Below are 24,116 nucleotides of genomic sequence, written 5' to 3' on the forward strand. Positions count from 1 at the left end.
AGGTCAATTTTGTTATATGTTTATTTCTGCTCCTGATTAAAGAATTGTGTTTGTGTAGCTCATTTAAGAATGTAATGTATAATTAAGAAATACAGGTTAATGGATAATCAATAATTATTAGTCATGTTAGGTTTCTAGATGTATAGAGATTAATTTCAGATGGATAGATGTTCTTCAAATCTTTCAAAGACTAACAGTATATGGCATTTAAAATATTTTAAGAACTTAGAACTTTTCATGACAATGAGACACATTTGCTCCAGGAAGCATCAATCTAGTTCAAGGGAAAGATGGGCATCTAAGAGGCTCCTTATGAAGTTTGTTAGCATTTGGGTAAGAAAAGGCTCTTGCTTGGACTGCTTGATAATATGCTGTATAAACTGGACATGCAGGACCCACAGAAAAATGACTGCTGAACTTGCCTAAAGGTGAGATAATCCTTCAGGGTTGCTGCTTCAAGAAAGAGTCTGCCAGACATTCTGCAGAACAAAGAAGAAAGTGTCTGACAAACTGCCTATATAGGCAGAGCTGTCTTTGAAATTTGAAGCATGTCTTGCTTCATGACAAAGTCTACCAGATACTAGGTGCCTGTTGTTGAAGATGGATGCCTAGAAGAATATTACAGAAGAACCTTGGGTGACTGTCTAGACAATGAGGTGTCTGTCAATTCTAGAGTTTTGGAAGTTGCTTACAATGCACTTCCTGTTTACTTAGGTAATAAAAGATAAAGTCGATATAAATACTGTAACTGTAATTCTTGGTTGATATCTGTTTTGTTACATGTAATTTTACTATGTTAAAGTTAAAACTTTCCTTTTTATTTAGACAGAAAAGGGAAGACGACGTGGGATTCTCTTCTGTATATGTGTTGCTTTTATTGGTTAATGAATAAAGAAGCTCCTTTGGCTGTGATAGGGCAGAATAGAGTTCGGCAGAAAAGCTAAACTGAATTCTGGGAGAAAGGAGGCAGATTCAGAGAGACACTGTGTAGCCACAGAGGTGACAGACACTGGAACCTTGAACATAGGCCATGGTAGGCCACGACCTAGTGGTGATGCACAAATTAAGAGAAATGGGTTAACTTAAGAGGTGAGAGCTAGCTAGAAATATACACAACCTAACAGGTCAAGCAGTGATTTAATTAATAGTTTCTGTGTGACTATTTCAGATCTGGGTGGCCAAGAACAAACAAGCAGTATCTGCCTACAGCCTGGAATTTGCTATGTAGACCAGGATAGTCCTCAACTCAGAGTGCCATCTGTCTCTGTTTCCAAGTGCTGGGATTAAAAAGAATAACTTTTGAACTAACTTGACAAATGATGTTTGTTTTTCCTACAACCACTTTTAAATTTTTACTTTATTCATTATTATTGTGCATGTGAGAATGAATAAGCACATCACTGGTTTTCTTCTTCTATCATGGGTTCTGTACCATAGCTAATACTATTTTTATGGAGTTTGTGGTCTTAAGTCTCATCAGGGCAGAAGAGATGGTTTAGAGGATAAAAGTGCTTGCCACAGTACTGGCAAAACAGTTATAATTTCTAGAAGCCACTGGAAATGTAAAATGTGATGGCAAACTCAAAATGAAAGTCACAACATTTAGATCTTTAATACTCCATGGAAAATTTACAAACTCTAACACATGGGTGAACTGGAATATATAGTTTAATAAGAAGTGAAGAAAATCTATGTAGCATATGGTCCATCCAAACATTTTGAAAACACAGACCTTTTCTTGGATCTTGGGTAAAATCATCAAACTTTAAAGGTAGAGAGAAAATGTATGAACTCAGTATCAAAAAACTAACATTAGAAGAAAAGTAAGTTTAGAATGAAATAGTGACACAGGAAGTTGACAGTTTTAGGAGAAATGAGGAGACTATTTTAAAGACTGACAAATACAACCTCACCTATCAATAAAAGAGACAGCTCATCTGTTTACTGCTCTTTCAGAGAATCCAGGTTCACTTTCCAACACCCACAGATGGCTCACAACTCCCTGAAACTCTAGTTCCAGGAGATCCAATACCCTCTTCTGGTCTCCAATCACAGCATGTACATGATGCAATACAGTTATACAAGCATATACGCATAAACAATAATAAAAAAAAGTTTTATGAAAATGTATCTCTCACACAGGGATAAAAAAGGCAGGCACTCTGGCATTACCTGGATTTGTGCCCTATTTCCAACTACAATATTAGATATGATCCAAAAGGTTTCCTTATGATTGATTCCCTGGGGCTCCTCAGTAAGTGAAGTAAACTCTGAAGTGCTGAGCAATTCAAAATTGCCTAAAAGAAGAAACAGGTTTTTCAGTTGTACTTATAGCATAGTTCCAAAATTTGTTTTCTGAGGCAAGGTCTTATGTAGCACAGGTTGCCCTCAATGCATATTGGAAGATGAGCTTGAAATCCTATGTCCACCTACCAAGGGGCATTAAGTAAATATTTAATTAGACAAACTTTGCCTTGAAAAACAAACACAGAGAAACCCTGTCTCAAAAAACAAAAAATACAAACAAACAAAAAAACCAAAACGAGCTTATTTTACTACAATGTAGGAAGAAAAATCTCCAGAATTTTAAAAATTAACTTTACATACATAGTGCTTTTAAATTGTATTTATTCATGGGAAGCATGTATGAGTTTGTACCACAGTACACATGGAGGTAAGAGAAGAATTTGCAGGAGTAGGTTCTCTCCTTTCATTGTGTGTCCTAGGAATCAAACTCAGTGGCAAGTGCCTTTACCATTTGAGCCAAAGTACCAGTCCATTAAAATAATATTAAGTGCTAATCTGATATACATTAAAGACTATGAATCTGGTTTCACTGTGTACATTCACACACTGTGATGTGTGATAGTACACATCCATACTTAAGAATTTGGGAGGCAAAACAAAACCCTATAGACCAAATAGCCTGATGAACACAAATGCAAAAATTCTTAACAAAATATTTGCAAACCAAATTCATGAGTGCATTAATAATATTGTACATTACAACCAAATGGGCTTTATCCCAGAAACACAAGGTTGATTAACATATATAATTCAATAAATTAATATACCATACAAGTAAATTCAAGGACAGAAACCACAAATATTTTAACCAACTTTGAAGAGAATTTTACAAAGTTCACCACCCTTTTATGATAAAAGTTCTTAAGACTTCAGAAGTAGATGGCACATACCTCAGAATAAAGGATTTATACAATAAATCTATAGCCAACATTATATTAAATGGAGACAAACAGAGAGAATGTTCTCAAAAATGAAAAAAGAGACAAGTATGAAAACCTCTAGTTTGTAACTCTAACAGGCATTCATTTATACCAATGTTCTATTCTTAGAGGATTCATGAAAACTATTCCATTCAAAATAACCTACCAAATTTAAGAATCTAGGAATGAATTTAGGCAAAGAAGTTAAAGACCTCTACAAGGAAAACTTTAAGATAATAAAAAAGGAAATTTCAGAAGATACCAGAAAACAGAAACATATTCCATGATACTAGATTGACAGAATGTGGTGAAAATGGCTATACTACTAAAATTAACTTATAGAATTAATGTAATATCTAACAAATTTTTCATTTTATGTTTCACAGCTTCAGAAAAACTCACACACACAAGGATTCATATGAAACCAAAAAAAAAAAAAACCTAGAAAAGATGGTTAGAAACTAAACAGAAACAAACTGAAATAAGATTAAAACTCTAAGACTCTAAAGAAGCCTATAAGGCAGACACTTGGTGAGCTGCAGAGTGGTTTACACTTCAAGCATTTGAAGGACATTTTGATCTCTGGCAATGTGGCCAGGACTTATTCAGTTTTCTGAGCTGAGGTAGTCAGAAACCAGTGAAAATGATTCCAGGAAGAAAAATGGTATGCATTAATCCTTAAATTAGAATTCTTTATTACAGTACACACTTACAGAAAGTAAAGGAAGTAATGGAACTTTCTAAGATACTACAGCAGAGAAATTCTGTTATAGAACTCTGTTATCAACAAAAACTGCTATGCTTCTAAGAGTGATAGAGAGCTTTATATCGGCAATTAGAAATTATCCTAAATTAAACAAAAACTACCAAAAGCATTGTCTCTAGAGACAAACACAATTTTTTTAAAAAAAGGTTTTATTTATTTATTTATTATGTATACAGTGTTCTGCCTGCATGTATGCCTGCAACCAGAAGAGGGCACCACATCTCATTACAGATGGTTGTAAACTACCATGTGGTTGCTGGGAATTGAACTCAGGACCTCTGGAAGAGCAGCCAGTGCTCTTAAACACTAAGCCATCTCTTTAGTCCTCAAACACATTTTCTAACACTCTAAAAATTTTATGCAAAAATTGTCCTTCTATAAACATTAATATTGGTTACTATATTATTTTAAGAGTTTCCTAATGATTTCCAACAATCAAATTTTGGAGGTAGACTCTTCCCTCTACAGAGATTAGATAAAGCTCATACTGCATTCTGAATCATGTTCAAGCTGTTTTTCTTTGAAAATGACCTACAAGTATAATGAACCCACAGTAAATTATAAAAGACCCTAATACTATATAAAGAAAATAATACTATTGATAAGAGATGTCTTTATTCTCCAAAATACATATTCATTCTTTTCTTAAATTATCCATTCTTTGAAGATAAACATTAATTCTAATGCAGTATTTCATAATTTCAATACGAGACATCACCCTAACAAAGTAACAAAAAAATACATGGAATCAAAGAACACAAGGACAACACAGCATGGCTTCCCAAGGTGTAATACTTCTTAGGTATACATTACTCAGAAAGAGAAAAGAAACTTACTGCAGAAGAGGGGGAAAGATATTGCAGTCTAAGACATAGTCTCTGCACATGGTACTATCTCCAGCAATGCTGCCAAGGCCCCAGACTGCCTGTGAAAGAGTTATTCATCAATAAAGTTGAATATTTTTATTCCTTGATAATTCTTTCAAAAGAAATGACAACAGATCACAGTAACACTTTATAAAATCAATAGTTTACATAAGGACTATTATTTTCTTAAAATCACTCACAAGGGAGTAAAACCAGTTATAGTATCAGTGTTAGAAAATGTATTTACTACACAATAAAAAAAGAAAATGTTATTTCATTAAAGTAAAAGCTTTACTAGTAAAAGAGAACATTTTTCCCACTGCTGGGAACTGAACTCAGTACCTCATAAAGAGTGGACAATTGCTCCACAAATTTCCCTTCAACAGTATGAAGTATGAAACCTTATTAGTCTTAATCAATGAAACCCAGAGTCATATCTCCAGGGTGAAAGCTGAAAGAGCAGAGAAGCAGAGCAGCCAGTTATCAGAGACTTCTTACCTCTATGAAATCTCAGACTGAATAGGGCAGATCCTGTCTCTACAAGTCATCAGATTGAATGGGCAGCTGAGATCTTCTTTCCACCTGCATTATATTCCTGTCTCCATCTTCCTAGTCCTGGGATTAAAGGTTTGGACCACCACCACCTGGCTCTGTTTCTCTTTTAGACTGATTTAATCTCACATAGCCCAGTGTGGCCTTGAACTCCTATTCTTCCTGTTCCTCCTCCCAAGTGATGGGATTAAAGGTGTGTGCCACCAATTCCTGGCCTCTATGGTTAACTGTTGTAGGAAGGTCACTTGTTTGTTTCCCAGTCACCCAGACTCCCCAAATTATCACACTATATTATTAAAACACTGCTTGACCAATGACTGTAGCATATTCCTAGCAAGCTCTTACATAGTAAATTAACCCATTTCTATTATTGTATCACCATGATGCTGTAACTTCACTGTTCCAGTGTCTATCTCAGGTGGGGCTACATGACTTCTCCCTGACTTTCCCTTGTTTCTCCCACAATTCAGTTTAGTCTTCCCCACCTAGCTAAGTTTTGCCTTGCTATAGGCTAAAGCAGTTTTGCATCAAAGTGGTCAATTATATCCACATAAAACCTGAGAAAGTATAAAAAAATAATTTCAGAAACAAAACAACAGAGTTAAGCATGGCTTCTTCCTAGCCAGCATTTTGTTGGCACCCTGTCACAGCTCCTTTAAGAGAGGTATTCCTGATTCATCGGTAGCAGAAAATAAATAAATAAAATGGTATGGTTCAAAACAGCAATTTCCTGGACCATGCTACCAGCACAAACTCCGACTCTTTCAGGAGGCCGAGAACTTGAATTGGGTTTGTGAGCAGTGTGGTACAATCTGCCTACTGGCATGACATAGATCCACTGCATGCCTGGAACTGGGACTGTGAGCATGGCTTGCACTAAACAGACCCCCATCCCCCTATGTTAGACAGTGTGGAGCCAAAAGACAAAACAGCCTTAGTTGCCGCTTAACATTTTAAGAAGTTCTCCTGAAAAGACAAGGATTTAAGATATACAATAGGACAGATTCAGACAAAAAAAAGACCTCTAAATGCAACACAATGTGTTTTTAAAAAGGTATATAGGCTTAGGAGAGAGAAGAAAAGAGTATAGAGAGTTGTAAAAGGAAGTAAATAGTTTATAAAAAAAATAAAACAAAGTCTTTAAAGAAATAGAGTACAGGCAGTCATAGGTTAAAGGAATAAAGAGAATAAAATAAATATTAAGAAGTAAAAGAGAAAAAATAAATTATGTAAAGATGGCATATTCACAGAGACTCTGGATTATGTATATTATTGTGTTTTCTTTGAATTTTATGACTGTGAAGGAGCTAAGTACAAAGAGACATTTTACTGTACAGACTGCTAAGCAAACCAACACGTACATTTTAAAGTTATCTTGACCTCCAAATTTGGGTCTAAGGATTTGTTGCTTTGGAAAAGAGGGTCTGCTTTTGTTTCCACAGAAGACAAGTATTTCTTCCAGACTAATGTGGTTTAATGGACTAAAACCCCCTGAAACATTGCTGTGAACACCCACAAAAAATTATTTTGCCCAACAAAAAGGCATGAAGAAGTTTGGAGAGAATTGCACCAATATTTCCAAATATTTTTTATAAATGTGTGTTTACATTTAAAGGGGGATATGCTACAGATATGATATAGAGATTTTCATGGGTATGGATCATGGCCTATTGATAAAAATTTAGGTCAGTTTTGTTATATTATATTTATGCTTTTGATTATAAGGTATTGTGTTTGTGTGGCTCATTTAAAAATGCAATATATAGGGCTGGAGAGATGGCTCAGTGGTTAAGAGAATAGGCTGCTCTTCCAAAGGTCCTGAGTTCAATTCCCAGCAACCACATGGTGGCTCACAACCATCTGAAATAAGATCTGGTGCCCTCTTCTGGCGCACGGGCATACATGGAGGCAGAATGCTGTATACATAATAAAAATAAATCTTTAAAAAAATGCAATATATAGTTAAGAAATATAGGTTAATAGAGAGTCATCTACAATAATCAAGTTTATAGACATGCTAATTAGGTTTTCTAGATCTAGAGATATATTTCAGATGTTAGTCTGTATCTTTTTATAGGTGAGTTGATTCCATTTCTATTAAGGGATACAGGATATTAATAACCAGTGGTTTCTAGCTCTGGTTATTTCAGTTTTTGTTGGTGGGGATATTATTTTGTCTGTTTTTCCCTTCTTTTGTTGGTGTTTCCAACTTATGTTGGAGTTATTTTCCTAGTACTTTGCGTAGGGCTGGGTAAGTGGTATTGGTGAAATCTGGATCTGTCATGGAATATCTTGTTTTGTCCTTCTATAGTGATTGAAAATTTTGCTGGGTATAGTAGTCTGGATATCTGTGGTCTCTTAATGTCTCCCCAAAGGACCTTGTAGCTTTCATTGTTACCATTGAGAAGTCAGATGTAATTCTGATAGGTCTGCCTTCATATGTTACTTGTTGTTTTTCCTTTGTAGATCTTAATATTCTTTCTTTATTCTGTATGTTTAGTGTTTTGATTATTACATGCGATCATGACTTTTTTTATCCACTCTCTTTGGTGTTCTGTAAGCTTTTCCTGCTGCTGCTGCAGCCCCAGCCAAGGCTGAAGCCAAGGAAGAGTTGGAGGAATCAGATGAGGATATAGGATTTGGTCTCTTTGACTAATCCTCTAAAAGCAACCAACTCAGAAAACTTAATCTGAGAACATGGAAAACATGGAAAAAAGGTTACTTCTGTTGAAAGCCAGTATAACCCTGAGGCTGAGCCCATACAAACAACAACAACCACCACAGTAAACAGATACACACACACACACACACACACACACACACACATACACACACACACACACACACACACACAGAGAGAGAGAGAGAGAGAGAGAGAGGCTTGAGTGTACTCCATTGTCCTTGATGAATATCCACTTGTACATCTGTTATCGGAATTCTTGCTTCTTCACACCAAGTCAACCAACACATGACAGTGAGGATGTTTCCTGTTCACAGAGAGTTCAACAGGGAATCCTTGGACAATTCTAGGGGAAAACTATTTAGCAAGCAGTAGTAGTAAATAGAGGCAGGAAAATACCTTTTCCTTCTACCTACCTTAGGTTCCTTGTTGGGACTTCAAAACTAAGCTGTGATTCACAAGATGGCAGCATGAAGACTTACTAGTACAAATTTTCATAGCACGAGAGCCTTCCTATAGAAGGAAAGTCCCCAACAAGTTCTGAGACCTGAGATTTTACACTAGAGCTGATGGAAAGTGGAACACTATGGAGTATGTGATTAAATAAAATCAGTATGAGTCAAGCAGGTGAGTGTCAAATAGTGAGGGCTTAGGCTCATGTCCTCTGTGTGTGCCTTCATCAGTCTTCAGATATGAGGCTGCTCTTTCCTCCATGGAGGGACATGTGGTGCTCATGACCTGCTACAGGAAATGGTCAGGAAGCCCTTTCTAGGTTTTATGAGCAGCTTCATGGGAAGAACAGAGTCATCTTCACATTCAGTTTTCTGCTCAAAATACTCCATATGTCTAGTCACCAGGTATTCAGGTAGCATGTACTGAAATAAAGTGAAGAAGTTCACACTCAGCAGCAAAACATCATTTTTTCATTCTCTGAAGAAGAAACAACATGAGGTTCATACTGTAAGCTGCTGGTTCCAGAGAAATGGTGACTAGACCTGTGGATCAGTAGCTGGAACCTTAATTGAAATGGGGCACAAGGGGAAGCTGTAATGTCACAGAGCAGATGAAAATAATCCCAGGTCACTGTATACATCTATAGAAGTATTATACAGGTTTCCTTATTTCACACAGATAAGGTGTAAAACAAGAAAAATTAAACCAAAGTAAAACATGGCAAAAAAAATTTAAACAGAACAATTAAGCAAAATGAACACACAAGGAGAAATCCATGCCTCAACAAAAAGTATTCAGAAGAAAAACTGAACACAAAATCCAACCAACAAAGAGGAAATCTCCCAATGTCAAGGTCCAAGTTAGGAGATTCCAGTTTATCAGGTCAAGTGTAGAAGTTCAGGTGCTTTCTATTCATCAAGAGTTTCTCTGCAGCATCAAGACAAAGTGCAGTTCGCTGCAAGGCCGTTTATAAAGAGATTTTGAAAACTTCTCACAAAGGCTTTTTTTGTGATGTCACAGTAAGGAATGGACCAATAACAGCAAATAGCCCAAAAGGTGACTCTCTACCCAAGTCCAGAGCAAATTCCCAAGAAGATAAAACTTAAATGACAAAGGATAACCTTCCTCTCAGGCTCTCACAGGACAGGGAGGAGTTAGGGACTTGAGAAGATTGGTCTAAAGCATTTGGGTACATGACTTTGGCAGGTTGCTGGTGCATTCATTCACACAATTACTCCTGATGCCCTGGGATTTTATAACCTCCCCAAACTACACCACCTTGCTAGAGTCCAGGCATTCAGACAGATGATAAGGTGTGAGACCATTCCTGTCAAACCTGAGCAGGACACTTTGAATTTAAGAGCACAGTAAGCAGGTAACATAGTAACAAGATAACAAGTGCCATAGTAAGAAGGTTGACAGACTCGGCAACTCTGTGCTGACCTTTGCTAGGGACACAGGTGTGGACTAGTTAGAGAATGAACCTGTGGTCTGCCACAGTGCCCTTTGCACTAGAATGCTCTGTTCTCTAAGTATTCTGACTACACTTCACATATTCAATTCCTTTATCTAAAACTCCTATAGATGGTCATCTAAAGGATGCTAGCCTTCCCTGACACTGGGATGCTCTAATGAAATGGACTTTACCTCACGATACACATGACATGTCTTTTGTCCTTTTTGCAGAGCTCTAGGGTATCACATATCAAGTATGGAAGATAGTTACCAGGATAGATGAGCATTTAAGTGCTCCAGAGGGTTTATGGGAAAATAGATAGCACAGGTAGGTGTGATAAACATTCACATGTTGATGAAATAGCTGGCTTTTTACATCTTGTCCATACTAATAAGTCTTTGAAACCCCCCAAAAAATTAAATTAAAAAATGACAAGGAATCATCCTTAAGAATTGAAATATGAGACTAGCAAGAAGAAACTGAAAAAATCCACAAATTAAATCAAGAACCAACTCAGAGACAAATCAAAACCAACAAAACTGGAAGGAAACTCACTGTTTGGATGTCAAAGCAAATGAGCACCATCTGTTTTCATAGATCAATAATATCAAGGTTTACGTGAATCAATGTCTGAGCTCAACAACTCTGCAGCCAACCCAGCAACAGCTCCTTTGCAAAGTGAGATGTCACAACCAGGGTCTCATGTGGGTGGAGTCTGCAACTTCTCCCAATGGCTCCAGTGAGGCCATAGGAGGAAATGAACCAATTACAGCTATTCACAACCAAAACTAAAGCAACCAAAAACCTTCACCTTCTGTCTCCATTGGTTTTCTCACTGCCATGACTAATTCCCTGAGAAGCAGCAACATTTGTTCCATAGGTTGTGCTATGGTTCAGACAATTGATGGTCAGGGAAACCATGTTAGAGATTTGGGAAGATGGATCTGAAGCAGCTGCTTATATGGCTTTGTCATGTCCTGTTGCCTTTAATGACTCTATTTCCCCTGGTGGGTTTTACCACCATAGGGCTTTACAACCTCCTGAACAGCACTCCCTGTTAGAGACCGGAAATCCAGAGACTTGAGACGATGTGAAACCTCTCCCACACAAACCTTGAGGACATCTGGACTTTAATAACAGCCACAGTAACAAAGAGTGGACTCAGTTGGCTTTGGGCTACCCCGGGTTAGAGACAGGGCTATGGACTTGATAGTGAACACACAAGCTTCCTCAGTCCTTTTCACTCAGACCCTCAAATTCTCTGATGACTCCAACTACTGCAGCCCTCTTCATCTCTACCCTCATGACACTCAGCTCCTTTCCCTTGAACTCGTACTTGTGGGCATCGAAAGGATGATGGCCTGTTGTGACACTGCAAGATCACGAGGAAATTGTCATCCCTAAAGATTCCCAGAGCATGTTTTGTTTAATGAGTTGCATGGTGGGCAGGAGAAGACTCTTAATGTGATAAGGGGATTTACAACCACAGGGAAATGCTGAGGGAAGTAACATGGCAGATGTGTATGCTCCAAGCACATGACCAAATCAAATCCCTTACCTTTTACAGCTAAGTTAAGAAAACTTAACATAAAGAAATAAACCAATGTACAAAATGTTAAAGATGAATGTGTAGAGAATAATAGAAAATGATTGATAATAAAATAAATTGAAGCACAGGAAGTAACTAAATCTAAACCATGTCAGTCAAAATTCATGCACAAACCCGACCCCACTGGGAAGCACACTCACAATGTTCAGATCAGTGGTGATCACAGATATTTAGTTCAAAAAACAGACAATAAATATCAAAGTTTCTAGAACCTAAGTTTTGAGTCAAGTCCTCTGCAGCCAACCAACATTCTAGAATTTACTGCACTCTGTGGACAAGATCTAGGCTTAGCTGGTGACTAATATGAGTGGACCTCTCTCATTCATCACAATGGTTCCTTGTGAGGTCACAGAGCCATGGATCAGTCACAGTTGACCAGAAGTCATCATTGCTTTGGAGTTCTTTTCTCATTGCTCCTCCCACATTGATGCCAAGGCTCAGTGTAAGAGAGGTAGAGGTTAATTTTGGCTCAGGCTTTCTGATCTTTTTGGATCAGAACAGTATGGAGGTGGCTCAGCTGGTGGCACTAGCAGCAGGGCCTAGGCAACTGCTTTCATTGATAGATATCTGCTCACCCTCAAGCCTATTTAAAAATCCTGGCTATCATGGCCACTCCTGAATTCTTTTCAGTGTCAAAACCACAAATCCTAATTTGTCCTGAGTCAAGATTCCTAAAAGCTTATGGTAATCCTTAGACTGCTGAGGGTGACAGTGTAAAACTAGGTCTTGTCCAACAGAAGAATCTAAAATGACTGAAAGACACTTAAGGAAACATTCAACATCCTTAGTCATCAGAGAAATGCACATCAAAACAACTCTGAGATTCCATCTTATACCTGTAAGAATGACCAAGATCAAAAACACTGATGACAACTTATGCTGGAGAGGTTGTTGGGAAAAGGGAATTCTCCTGCATTGCTGGTGGGAATGCAAGCTGGTACAACCCCTTTGGATGTCAGTGTGGTGATTTCTCAGAAAATTCGGAAACAACCTTCCTCAAGACCCAGTAATACCACTTTTGGGTATATGTCCAAAGAATGCTCAATTGTTCCACAAGGACACATGCTCAACTATGTTCACAGCAGCTTTGTTTGTCATATCCAGAACCTGGAAACAACCTAAATGCCCCTTGATCAAAGAATTGATAAGACAAATGAGGTACATTTGCACAATGGAGTACTACATAGCAGAGAAAAATAAGGACAGCTGAATTTTGCAGGAAAATCCATGAAGCTAGAAAATATTATTTTGAATGAGACAACCCAGACACACAGAAAGACAATTATCACATGTACTCACTCATAGGTAGTTTATAAACATAAAGCAAAGAAAGCCAGCCTATAAGCCACAATCCCAGAGAACTTAGATAACCATGTGAACACTAAGAGAGACTTACAGAGATATAATCTACATGGGAAGTAGAAAGCAGAAAAAGACAAGGTCTCCTGAGTAAATTGGGAACATGGAGACCTTGGGGAAGGGTTGAAGGGAAAGGGAGAGGCAGGGAAGGGAACAGAGAAAGATGTAGAGCTCAATAAATATCAATAAAATATGTATATAAAAGAATTCAGTCTTGTCACCACAATGGCTGACCTTTCTGGTTGCTTATGCCAAGATCCATCTTGAACCATTGGTCCTGATTCGCCATGACTGTCACGGACTGATCTATCATGTGAGTGTGGGCTACAAAACAAGTTCCAGGACAGCCAGGACTATTATACAGAGAAGCCCTCTCTTGAAAAGCAAAACAAAACAAAAAACAAAGAAAGAAGAGAAGGAAGGAAGGAAGAAAGGAAGGAAGGAAGGAAGGAAGGAAAGAAGAGTAACCGCATGGTCAAGAGAATACAATGTCTGTGTAGAGTTCAAATACCCCAGTTGAACAGTGTCAGCATGGCCAAGGGGTCACCCTAGAAAGAAGTGTTCCCTTAAGCCATGATAGAGGTCAAATGATTTTACCTTTAATAAATGCTACACTGTCCCATCTCAGAACCCTGCTCTTTAGCACAGCATCTTACCATGTGCAGCCATGCTGGTTCATATGCCTGTCCACTTTCCTGAAATACTCAGAACTTGTCACTTTTCTTTTCTTTCTCTTTCTGATCTGAACACTTCTCCATCACCTGCTTACTTCTCTAAGCTGTCCTTCCTGCCATGCAGCTGTCTGTCTGTCCTATGTCTGACCTCCATGGAGAACAGAAATGTGTTCCCCCACCCCTCAGTCTCCATTCCCATCCATGAGGTGCTTTTCTGTTAAGTTGGAATAAAATTTTCCTTGATTAATAAAAAGAAAAAGACTCCTACACTCTCATCCATGTTGCATTTTGGGATCAGATGGAAGAAAAATGAATTTTTCAAGGGGCACCATCATAAGGGCTGATCCCTTAGATACACAATGCCCGACCCAGGAATCTAGACTGTTAATTGTTTTTCATTTTCTTTTAAAACCTGTGCCCACTTAAAATTTTCATTTATTTTTAGTACAATGAAATATTTTTAATATTTATTACATATTGCTATGAAGAAATTAAATGTATGTGTGCATATTTAAATGTGATTAATGATACTTAAGAGGCCTGGGAATGTTAGATCCCAGAAAAGACAGTGCTCAGGTTATACCCATTTTTGATGTATCTCTCCTCCCCTATAGATGATTTTTGTGTACATACTATAAGCTGACAAACTCTGAGGGAGCCATGGTCTCTGGTGGTACACCAGACATGATGGATACACATTAACTCAGTGGGCCCTAAAAAATTTTGGGTTTGAAATTCAAGGGATATACTGAGACAGACTGTCCTTTTCTTTTCTTTTCTTTTCTTTTCTTTTTTTCTGTTAGACTTGTTTATTCAAGTATCCGAAAACACTCTTTCCACTTCCTCCCCTCCTCCCAATACCCTCCCACTCCCCCCACTCCCCCCACTCCCTCTCCTCCTCCCTCATCATTCCCCAGAGCAGTCAGGGTTTCCTGCCCTGTGGGAAATCCAAGTTCCTCCCCCCTCCCTCCAGGTCCAGGAAGGTGAGCAACCAGACAGGCCAGGATCCCAAAAAGCCAGTACATGTAGACAAAACAAGACCCAGTGCCATTGTCAATGGCTTCTCGGTCTTCATTTGAACCTTGGGGGCTCAGTCAGCCCCCATGTCAGCCACATTCAGAGAATGAAAAGAAATGGAAAGGGCCAGCAAGATGGCACAGACACTTAGGTACTTGCTACCAAGCCTGAGTTCAATCCTTGGGACTCATATGGTGGGAGGAAAGAACTGACTCCTGAAATTGGTCCTCTGACCCCCATACCCATACCATGTATGCACCCTTCCCACACTAAACAAAGAAGCAAACCCATAGATAAATAAATGTTATTTTAAAGGATTTAGAAAAAATGGATGAATTCCCAGATATACATATATGGATGTTTATCAGTCAGTACTCTCTAGAGAAATGAGCCAATAGGGATAGTGTGTGCATGTGTGAATGCACACATGCACACACATGAGATTTCCAAGCATATATTATGAACAATTGGTTTACTCTCCTGATTTTGTAAGTAGAAGACCTACAATCTGCCATTTGTAACTTTGAGACCTGATAAAGCCAATGACGGATTCCAGCCTGAGTCCTAAGACCTGAAAACCAGGGGAGCCAGCAATAATCCCTGTATAATGGAAGAAGGTGACAATAGATCAACTAAACTGAGAAGGTTGAAGTCCTCATGTCTCTACTGTTTTTGTTCAATTCAGATCCTAAGGAGACTGTGGAATTCCCATGCATACTGGGGGGAGTAATGACTAAACCTATTCAAATGCTAACATTACATGGGTGCATGCCCACAGGAACATCATGACATGATGTTTACTATGGAAATTCTTGATGTAATCAAGTAGGCAAATAAAATGTATCTTAAAAAAAGAGGCCTGGGGACTGCTGATGAGAGGGTTTAGTACAGTAGTTCTCAACCTTCCTGACGTTGTGACCCTTTAATATAGTATGTCATTTTGTGGGGATCCCCAACCATACAATTATGCTCAGTGTTACCTCATAGCTGTAATTTTGCTGCTGTTATGAATCATAATGTAAACATCTGAATGCTCTGATGGTCTTGGATGACCCTGTGGAAGTGTTGTTTCTCTTCCCAGGGGCCATGACACACAAGGCTAAGATCCCTGGCTTGCTGGGTAGAGACACTTGATGCTGAGCCTAACAACCAGAACTGGACACAAGGACCCACAAGATTTAAGGGAAGAATTAACTGCCACAAGTCATTCTCTCTCTCCCTCTTTCTCTCTCTCTCTCTCTCTCTCTCTTTCTCTTTCACACACACACACACACACACACACACATACACACACACACATACACAAACACAAACAAAGGAGAGAGACACCATATGCTTATAGTGTTTTTCCTGCATATATGTACACACACCACCTGTGTGCCTGGTTCCTGCAGAGGTCAGAAGAAGGCATCAAATCCCTATGGACCTTAGTAAGCCACCATGTGTGTTTGGGGATTGAACCTAAGCCAACCTTCCAGGCCCACCCTAAACATTTAAAAGTCTAATGAAATAGGGGCCTGGGGGGTCAGCAGCTAAGAGCACTTACTGCTCTTGCAAAGCACCTGAATTTGGTTTACAGCACCCATGTGTAAATCCACATTCATGGGACCCAGTGCTTTCTTCGGGTCACTGAGGGCATCACACAAACACAAGAAACATGCGCGCATGCGCACACACTCACACACACACACACACACTCACATAAGCTGTGCAAAATCACTAATACTGGTCTTTGCATCAGCGTTTCCTCATGAGGGAGTAGGAGTGTCCTGAATCTTGCTCTGAAGATGCTGATGGGAAACTGGAGTTGGTCCTTAGTCTGTGGGGAAGGTTTAGAGAGACACAGAGGACAAGGGTGAAGAACAGTGCAAAGCCTGTGCAGATGACATCATGACCCTCTGACATGCTGTGATTTGTACATAAGGAGCTTGCTGTAAGGATCCACAGCTCAGGTGCTGTCATTTGCAGGACTGAGCCAGCCAACTTCAGGACTCCGGGGACATCCTCAGGAATGGACGTTTAGTATAAATTGTGTTATGTGAGATATGGCCCCTGTATGCACAGGTATGTTCAATCTATTAGGCCATAGTTTAATAAGGCTCTGTTTAATCTGGAAACAATCTGTTCACAGTATGTAGGCTGTGCTTTAAATGCATGGGTCATACAACTCTTGCTCCCTCCTCCCAATGCTCTCAGGTTGTGGGAACACAGGACTAAAGCAGAGTGGTCAAGCCTTCCTGTGTCTTCCCTTCCTTGCCAGGCACATGTGTAGTTCATAGACATACCTATAGACAATAAATTAACAGGCATAAATAAATTTAAAAAGAATACATATATGGTGGAATTTTGTTTGTGCTCTAACAAATAAAGCTTGCCTGAAGATCAGAGGGCAGGGCTATCCACTAGTTAACCACAGAGGTCTCGAGGTCTGTATAGACAGACAGGAAGTGATATGGCTGGGCAGAGAGAGAAATATAAGCCAGGAGGAAACAGGAGCTCAGCTCTGTTTTTGGCTGAGGAGTTAACAAGGTACGACTTGGCTGTGACTTGCTCCTTTGTTGCTCTGTTCTTTCACCATTTACCCTGATATCTGATTCTAGGTTTTTATTATTAAGACCAATTAGAATTCACAAAAGATATATATAGTCAGGTATAGTCATGTATTCCTGTCAGAAGGAGGGTGTGTTTGAGGACAGTCTGAACTAAATTGTGAGGACCTGTCTTTAAAACCAAGAAGAACGGGACAAGAGAGAGACAGACAGCATCAGAGATGGCAATAGGAGGAAGTGGGAAAGTATTATTAAGGGCTTCAGTGAGGGGTGAAGCCTAAGCAATCAACTGAGGGAGAAAAGGGGGACATGTAGGGTCTGGGGGAGAAGCACTGCAAGCAAAGGGAACACCCTGAAAGTGACCTGGGGGATAAAGGGGAAGAACACCTCAAAACAGCTTTGGGGGCCACTGAAACTTGTTCTAACAACTAGAAAGGTAAACATAAGCTTTATCATCCTTGAGGCATGGGCAGAAGAATAGAACACCTCTGGCCTGGGGTGGGTACTTGACATTTGATCATCCAAAATTAGAATTTAGTAAGCCAGCCTGCATTTGGGATGCCATCTTTATTCTCTCAGTACTTCTGAGGCAGAAGCAGGTGAAACACTGTGTTTGAAGTCAGCCTGTTCTACATAAGGAGTTCTGGACTTGCTAAGAGTACACAGTAAGACTGTGTCTCAAACACAAGAGGGCTGGAGAATGGCTCAGTAGTTAAACTGCCCTCACATAAGACCTGAGTTCAAGCCCAAGCTTGAACATTAGGCAGCTCATAACTGCCTTGAACCCTAGCTCTCAGAGAACCGACATCTCTGGTCTCTGCAGGAACCTGCACCTGTATGCACATATCCCCAACACACACACACACACACACACACACACACACACACACACAGAAGGAGAGAGAGAGAGAGAGAGAGAGAGAGAGAGAGAGAGAGAGAGAGAGTTGAGCACCTGAATATGCATGAGGGGACAGAAGAGGCTTCTGAGTCCTCTTGAAACATTCTCTATCTATTCCTCAGGGGCAGCATCTCTCTGTGATATGGGGGCTCGAGTGTCAGCTAGACTGAAAGCCAACAAACTCTGTGATTTTCATGACTCTATCTCCTTGGTTTCCCAGCATATGCAGGAACACCTAGCTTCCTCCATGGGTGATGGGATTTGAATTTCAGTCCTCACAATCACAAAGCCAGTTTTCTTAACATTTATTTAAAGATGAAGTCCATGTAGCCCAGACTGGCCTTGAACTTGCTGTGTAGTTAATGACCATAGACTCCTGATCTAGTCGCCTCCAACTTCCACTGGGATCACAGGTTTGCACCACCCAACTTAAAAATCACTTTAAAATTGACTGTGGTGGAGCCCACCTTTAATCCCAGCATTCAAGAGACAGAGACAGGCAGATCTCTGTGAGTTCAAGGTTCATCTAGTCTACATAGCAAGTTCTGAGCCAGCTAGGGCAACATAGTGAGACCCTGTCTCAGGTATAAATGTATGTAACATACAATATATCATTTAAACTCTGCAATATGTGGTCCAGTGGCTTACAACACATTCATTTTGCAGAACAGGCACCATTACTATTTAGTTCCAGACATTTTTTATGTAACGAATTTCTTTGTTGCCCCAATCTTAACAGGGAGTGCATGCAAACGTGTGTGTATATATCTATGTACGTATAGGTTCATATATCTATACTTATATAGTACCTTCTTTCCCAGAATGTCTCAAAAGAACAAAACAAAAAAAAAATAAAGTTCTTTGAAACATAGTGGCTGAGTAATGACTGAGAAGGAAAGAGTCACATCATCCACTGTCATGGAGAAGGTTAGAGTCACTAAGAAAGTGTAGTCCTGAGAGGAGAAAAGGCAGGTCAGCTACTAAGGAGATGGCTTAGTCCAGAAAGCACTTGCCTTGTTGTAGGTACCCAGGTTTCTTCCCCTTTTGTTTGTGGTGCTATGCAGGGCTGTTTTACCTCTGGCTTCCTGGCTTCTCTGCTCTTGCACCGGCCTGAAGGTTTAGCTTAGAAAGAACTTGGCCCTCTTTTGTTATGGTAATTCCACCTGCAAGCAAGGATCCCTCCTTAGGCCCTATATGTCTGCCACCGCAGCTGCTGGCTGGCTTTGGGTGCTGGATACTTGACATCCTCTTCCCCATTCCGGATGGAAGGGGCTATTTTCCCTTTGCCCCCTAGTATATATACCCAACTTGTGTTTAATAAAGTGGCCATTTACTCTTTTGGTGAATGAGCATGGTCCTTTATGTCTGTCTATTTCAACCCTTAGGATAATCATCCATTCTCGTGGACTCGATTTGGGAAAGCACACGCCTGTTTCGGGTGTGGGAATTCACAGAAAAGTGCAATCAACACCTTGTTAATTATTTTGTCAGTTTGACAAAGCTGTAGCTATCTGGGATAGGGAACCTCAACTGAGAAAATACTTCCTTCAGATATTTCCCATAGGCAAGTCTGTAGAACATTTTCTTGATTTGGTTGATGTGGGAGAACCCAGCTCACTGTGGGTGGTACCATGTCTGGGCTGGTAGTCCTGGGTGCTATGATCAAAGCAGGTTGAGAAAGCCACAAAAAGCAAGTCAGTAAGCAGCCCTCCTCTATGGCTTCTGCTTCAGTTCCTCTTCCAGATTCCTGCCTGGAATTCCTGCCCTGCCCTCCATTGGTGATGGATCGTGATTGGGATGTGTAAGTGAAATAAACCTTTTCCTCCCTGGGTTCTTTGGTCATAGCGTTTATCATAGCAATAGAAATTCCAGCTAGGACATCTTTAAGCACAAAGGCCCGAGTTCATCTGGAGGCACTGGTGCCTGTCGCAATGCACTTGGAATCCCAGCACTGCAAAGGGAAGATGTGCAAATCCCTGGGATCACTGCCAGCTGGTCTAGCCCACTTGGTGAGTTCCAGGACAGAGAAAGACCCAAGAAAGAAAGAGAGAGAGAAAGAGAGAGAGAGAGGGAGAGAGAGAGAGAGAGAAGGCAAAAATGGCCCAGGGAAAGGTTTCCAAGGTTGTTACCTGGCCTCCACATGTATGTCCACACAGACATACATGCTTGCTTATAAATGTGTAATCACACTGACATACACATACACATAAATTCAAAATTAACAAAAAAATGGAACCAAACTTAATAGATAAAACAACTTCTGTGATGTTTGATCCCTCAGAACCAACATAAAATGCCAGATGTCATGAGCATCTGCAACCACAGCACTGCTTTGGGGAGACAGGGGGCAGAGATGGGAGAATCACAGGGAGGCTGTCTCAGGAGCCATCGTGGTGAGGAGACACAACAGGGGGAGACCCTGTTTCAAAAGAAATTGGAAGAAAAGAATTCAACTGCAAAAGTCCTCTGACCATCCCATTGAGACATCCATACCCACATGCCTGTGCACACAAAAACTGTACGTACAACTAAAAATGAAGACAGTGGGGCAGGATGGGATAGACAGGTCAGAAACACATGCTGTTCTACAAGAGAATCTAACAACCAGATCTGAATTTGCACCGGGTCCCCTAAGTATACATTATGGCTGCGATTTTGGTGTTTTTGTTTGTTTGTTTGTTTGTTTGTTTTGGGTTTTTTTTTGGTGTGGTACTCCTTACAGTACCACAGTGGAGTATTTCTGGTGATTTAACTCTTGGGACTCTTCCTATATTGGGTTGTCTTGTCTAGCCTATCACAACAGAAGGGCTTTTGCCTTGTCTTATTATGTCTCATTTTGTTCTGTTTGGCTCTGGTCTCCTGGAGGTCTGCTCTTTTCAGAAGACCAAACGGGAGTGGAGTGGGGTTGATCTGGTGGAAAGGAAAGATGGACGATGTCGAGGGGTGGAAGAAGAGAAGGGAGGGAAAACTTGTTGAGATGTATTGCACGAGAGAAGAACCTATTTGCACTAAGTGTGGGAATTTTGGTCAGATAAACACATTTCTTTTGGGGTCTGTGGATGTAGCTCAGTTGGTAGAGTGCTTGCCTACCATGCATGAGGCTCTGAGTCCCATCTTGAACACTGCACACAGGAGTGGAGACACACCTTGTGATCCTAGCTCTTGGGAAGTGGAGGCTGGAGAATTAGGAGTTCAAGATCATCCTCAGCTACAGAGCAAGTTTGAGGTCAGCCTGGGCTATATGAGACTCATCTTTAAAAATGGAAGGAAAATGTCTTTTTATCATTTAATTTAACATTTTAAAAACAATGGGCAGGAATATTCAGTTAATGGATTAATTTAAAAAATACTGATGGAAGAACTCATGGTTACCATGAGGTATAACTCAATGACAGAGCCCTGGTCACACATGCATGTGGCCTTTGGGGCCATCTGAAGTCCTTCAAAAGAAGAACAACATGGTGTGTCTGACTGAAGCAGAGACAGGCACGGCTGCCTTAAATTGATCATTCTGTCAAGCACTTAACAGATTATCTCAAGGACCAGGAGAAATTAGGAAAGGAGGGAGATGGAGGAGGCTGAAAAAAACAGAAATCTCAGGAAAGTCCACTTAGGGAAATGTGTAAGAGGGACAGGAAACACATATGTAAGGCAGCCTGGCCAGTTCTGGCTGTGGACTTTATCCTGAAGCAGAGCAGGGGTTAAGATGAAGAGTGGTTGGCCAGGGAGAGGCACGTGGGTCCAATTTGGAAGTCATAAACCCATTTATCACTGGCACCCTAAAAATTGACAATGTAACTAATGATAATTGATTATTATTTGGCTGTTAATTTTATATTTTATTTTCTAAATATTTATTTTTATTAAAATTTTGCAAACACATAGTGTGTGTTTGTGTGTGTGTGTGTGTGTGTGTGTGTGTGTGTGTGTGTGTGTGTGACAGATTAACCTTAGTTATTCGTTCCTCAGATATCATACACCTTATTTGTAAGACAGGTCAGGTGAGCACCTGTAACTGTTAACACTGTGGGCAATGAAGACAAGAGGATCAATGCAGCTTCATAGCCTTTCAGCCATGCCCAGAACAGTGAGTTCCAGGTTCAGTGGGAGACCCTGCCCCTAGTGAATAAGGTTGATTCTACTAGAAGAGCGATCCCAATTCTGCACTCTGGCCTTCCAAGCACAAAAGGGATATATGTAGATACACACACACACAAACATACCCATACTCTTACACCATATTTACATGCTCCACAAAATACAGATAGAAGGAAGGCAAACAATAGAGTGAACACCAGCAGTGGCCACGTGTTGAGAGATGCTTGGAGGTAAAGGGCCCTTTTGGGGTCTGTTGGTCACCAGCATGACCTTGGGCAAGGGTTGAATTCTGCTGGTGTCTGTGACTCTTTATATATAATGATCACAAGAGTTCCCAGCAGTGGTGGTGGGCGGGGTAATACCCACACAGTGACTAGGCTGGATCTGAGTACACTATGTGTAGAAGCTGAAGTCACAGCTGCCATGGAGGAGGTGAAGCACACAGAAGACCTGATCATGGTGAGAAGGTGAGTTCCAGGCCTATGTGGAAAAGGAGGGAGAATAGGGAATAAAGAAACTGGGGACCGGAGAGATGAGGGATGTGTCTTAGAGACAGGTGAAGTAGGTAGACCCAGAGGAGGAGGGCCATGCTCAGGGACCTGAAGGCCCCTTCTGTGAAAGGCACGAGATGTGGTGTAAACATGGAACCAACAGAGACCCTAACACAGCACCAGTGAAGACTATTCCATCCTGGAGAGGCCAAACACACATGGATTCCTGGCAACAAGGGCAGGGGTGAGCACGGCAGTAGTGCATTTTGGAGAAAGAAGCAGGACACTGGGCCATCTCGGAAGAGCTGAGGCCTGGAAGTAGCAAGGGATCTGAGGGCATAGTGAAAGCTCAGAGAGAGCAGATAAGGCTTGTGGATGGTTGTGGGTAAGAGGAAAGAGGAAGTTGGCAGACTTCTGGGGAGGGGACAGAGCACATGAGAGGAATCTGTGGGAAGGATTAGACACATAAGGTCACTAATACATTTACCGTACATGGAAGCCAGGGTCACCAAACATTGACCTGGGATGTGCTCACCTTGTGGGATGGTGAGGTGGGTCCCATCGAATTTCTGAAAACCCATGTTTTTTCATATTCTGAGAAACTCAGTAGAAGGACCCTGTCTGATTCTTCTCCTTCAAGTCCAGGATTCTGAGAACTCCGGATCTGAGGCTGTGTCCAGTTCAGAACAAACTGGTCCTTAAAATGTGCCTGTGAAACTGAAGGAAGAGTTGAGGCTAAGTCCCTGAGGAAGTCCTTTTATGTCCAGAGAATCCTCATCTGTGGATCCAGTGCCGACTTCCAGGGGAAGGGGATTTTGATTGAGCCACCCTGGATGTCAGATAGATGGTGCTTGTTGGTCAAACCCATATGGTCTTTCTCTGTTGGATCCTGCTGAATCCCTGAGATGATGAGGAGAATCTGAAGCCACTTCAGAGGATGGGATGGACAACACAGAGCTTCATGAACCATCATCCATAGGCAGGTGTGGGACACAGTGGAGGACTTCCCCCTTTGTCACACTGTCCCATATGGGACAGGACAGATGAGGAGAGGTTGGGCTGGGCAAACTCTGAGGATGAATTTTCTCTTGGGGAACAGAGGACAGGCTAGCTTCTAGTGTAGTTCCCTCTCCACATGCCAGCTGACTCTTCCCATTCCCCACTCACCCCTCTAGTGGTTAAGTCCCCAGTAGTGAGGATCCTACCCCTCACCCGCTTGCAGGCATGCTGCTGGCAGCAGTCGAAGCAGGACCCAAGCCATGTCCAGATTCCCTCCAGAAAGTGAGACCAGCAGAGCCATCAGGCAGGAGAGGAGGCCCTGTGGAAGGACCCTGGGGTGCTCAGGAGTCAGGAGAGAATTGGGGTAATGTAAGCCACATTTTCTGGCCTACTCATGCTGAGGGCTGAGTGGGGGCAGGACC

The 24,116-nt window shown here is 40.8% G+C and overlaps 1 pseudogene; it reads right to left on the reverse strand.

Annotated features, from left to right (window-relative positions):
- Positions 1–23,276, reverse strand: part of LOC148117052 (uncharacterized) — a 38,402-nt pseudogene extending 15,126 nt beyond the window's left edge.
- Between the last annotated feature and the right edge of the window lie 840 nt (positions 23,277–24,116).

The sequence above is a fragment of the Myodes glareolus genome, unplaced genomic scaffold (assembly GCF_982192425.1).
Source record: "Myodes glareolus unplaced genomic scaffold, mMyoGla1.1 HAP1_SCAFFOLD_149, whole genome shotgun sequence".
In the NCBI taxonomy this organism is placed as follows: Eukaryota; Metazoa; Chordata; class Mammalia; order Rodentia; family Cricetidae; genus Myodes; species Myodes glareolus.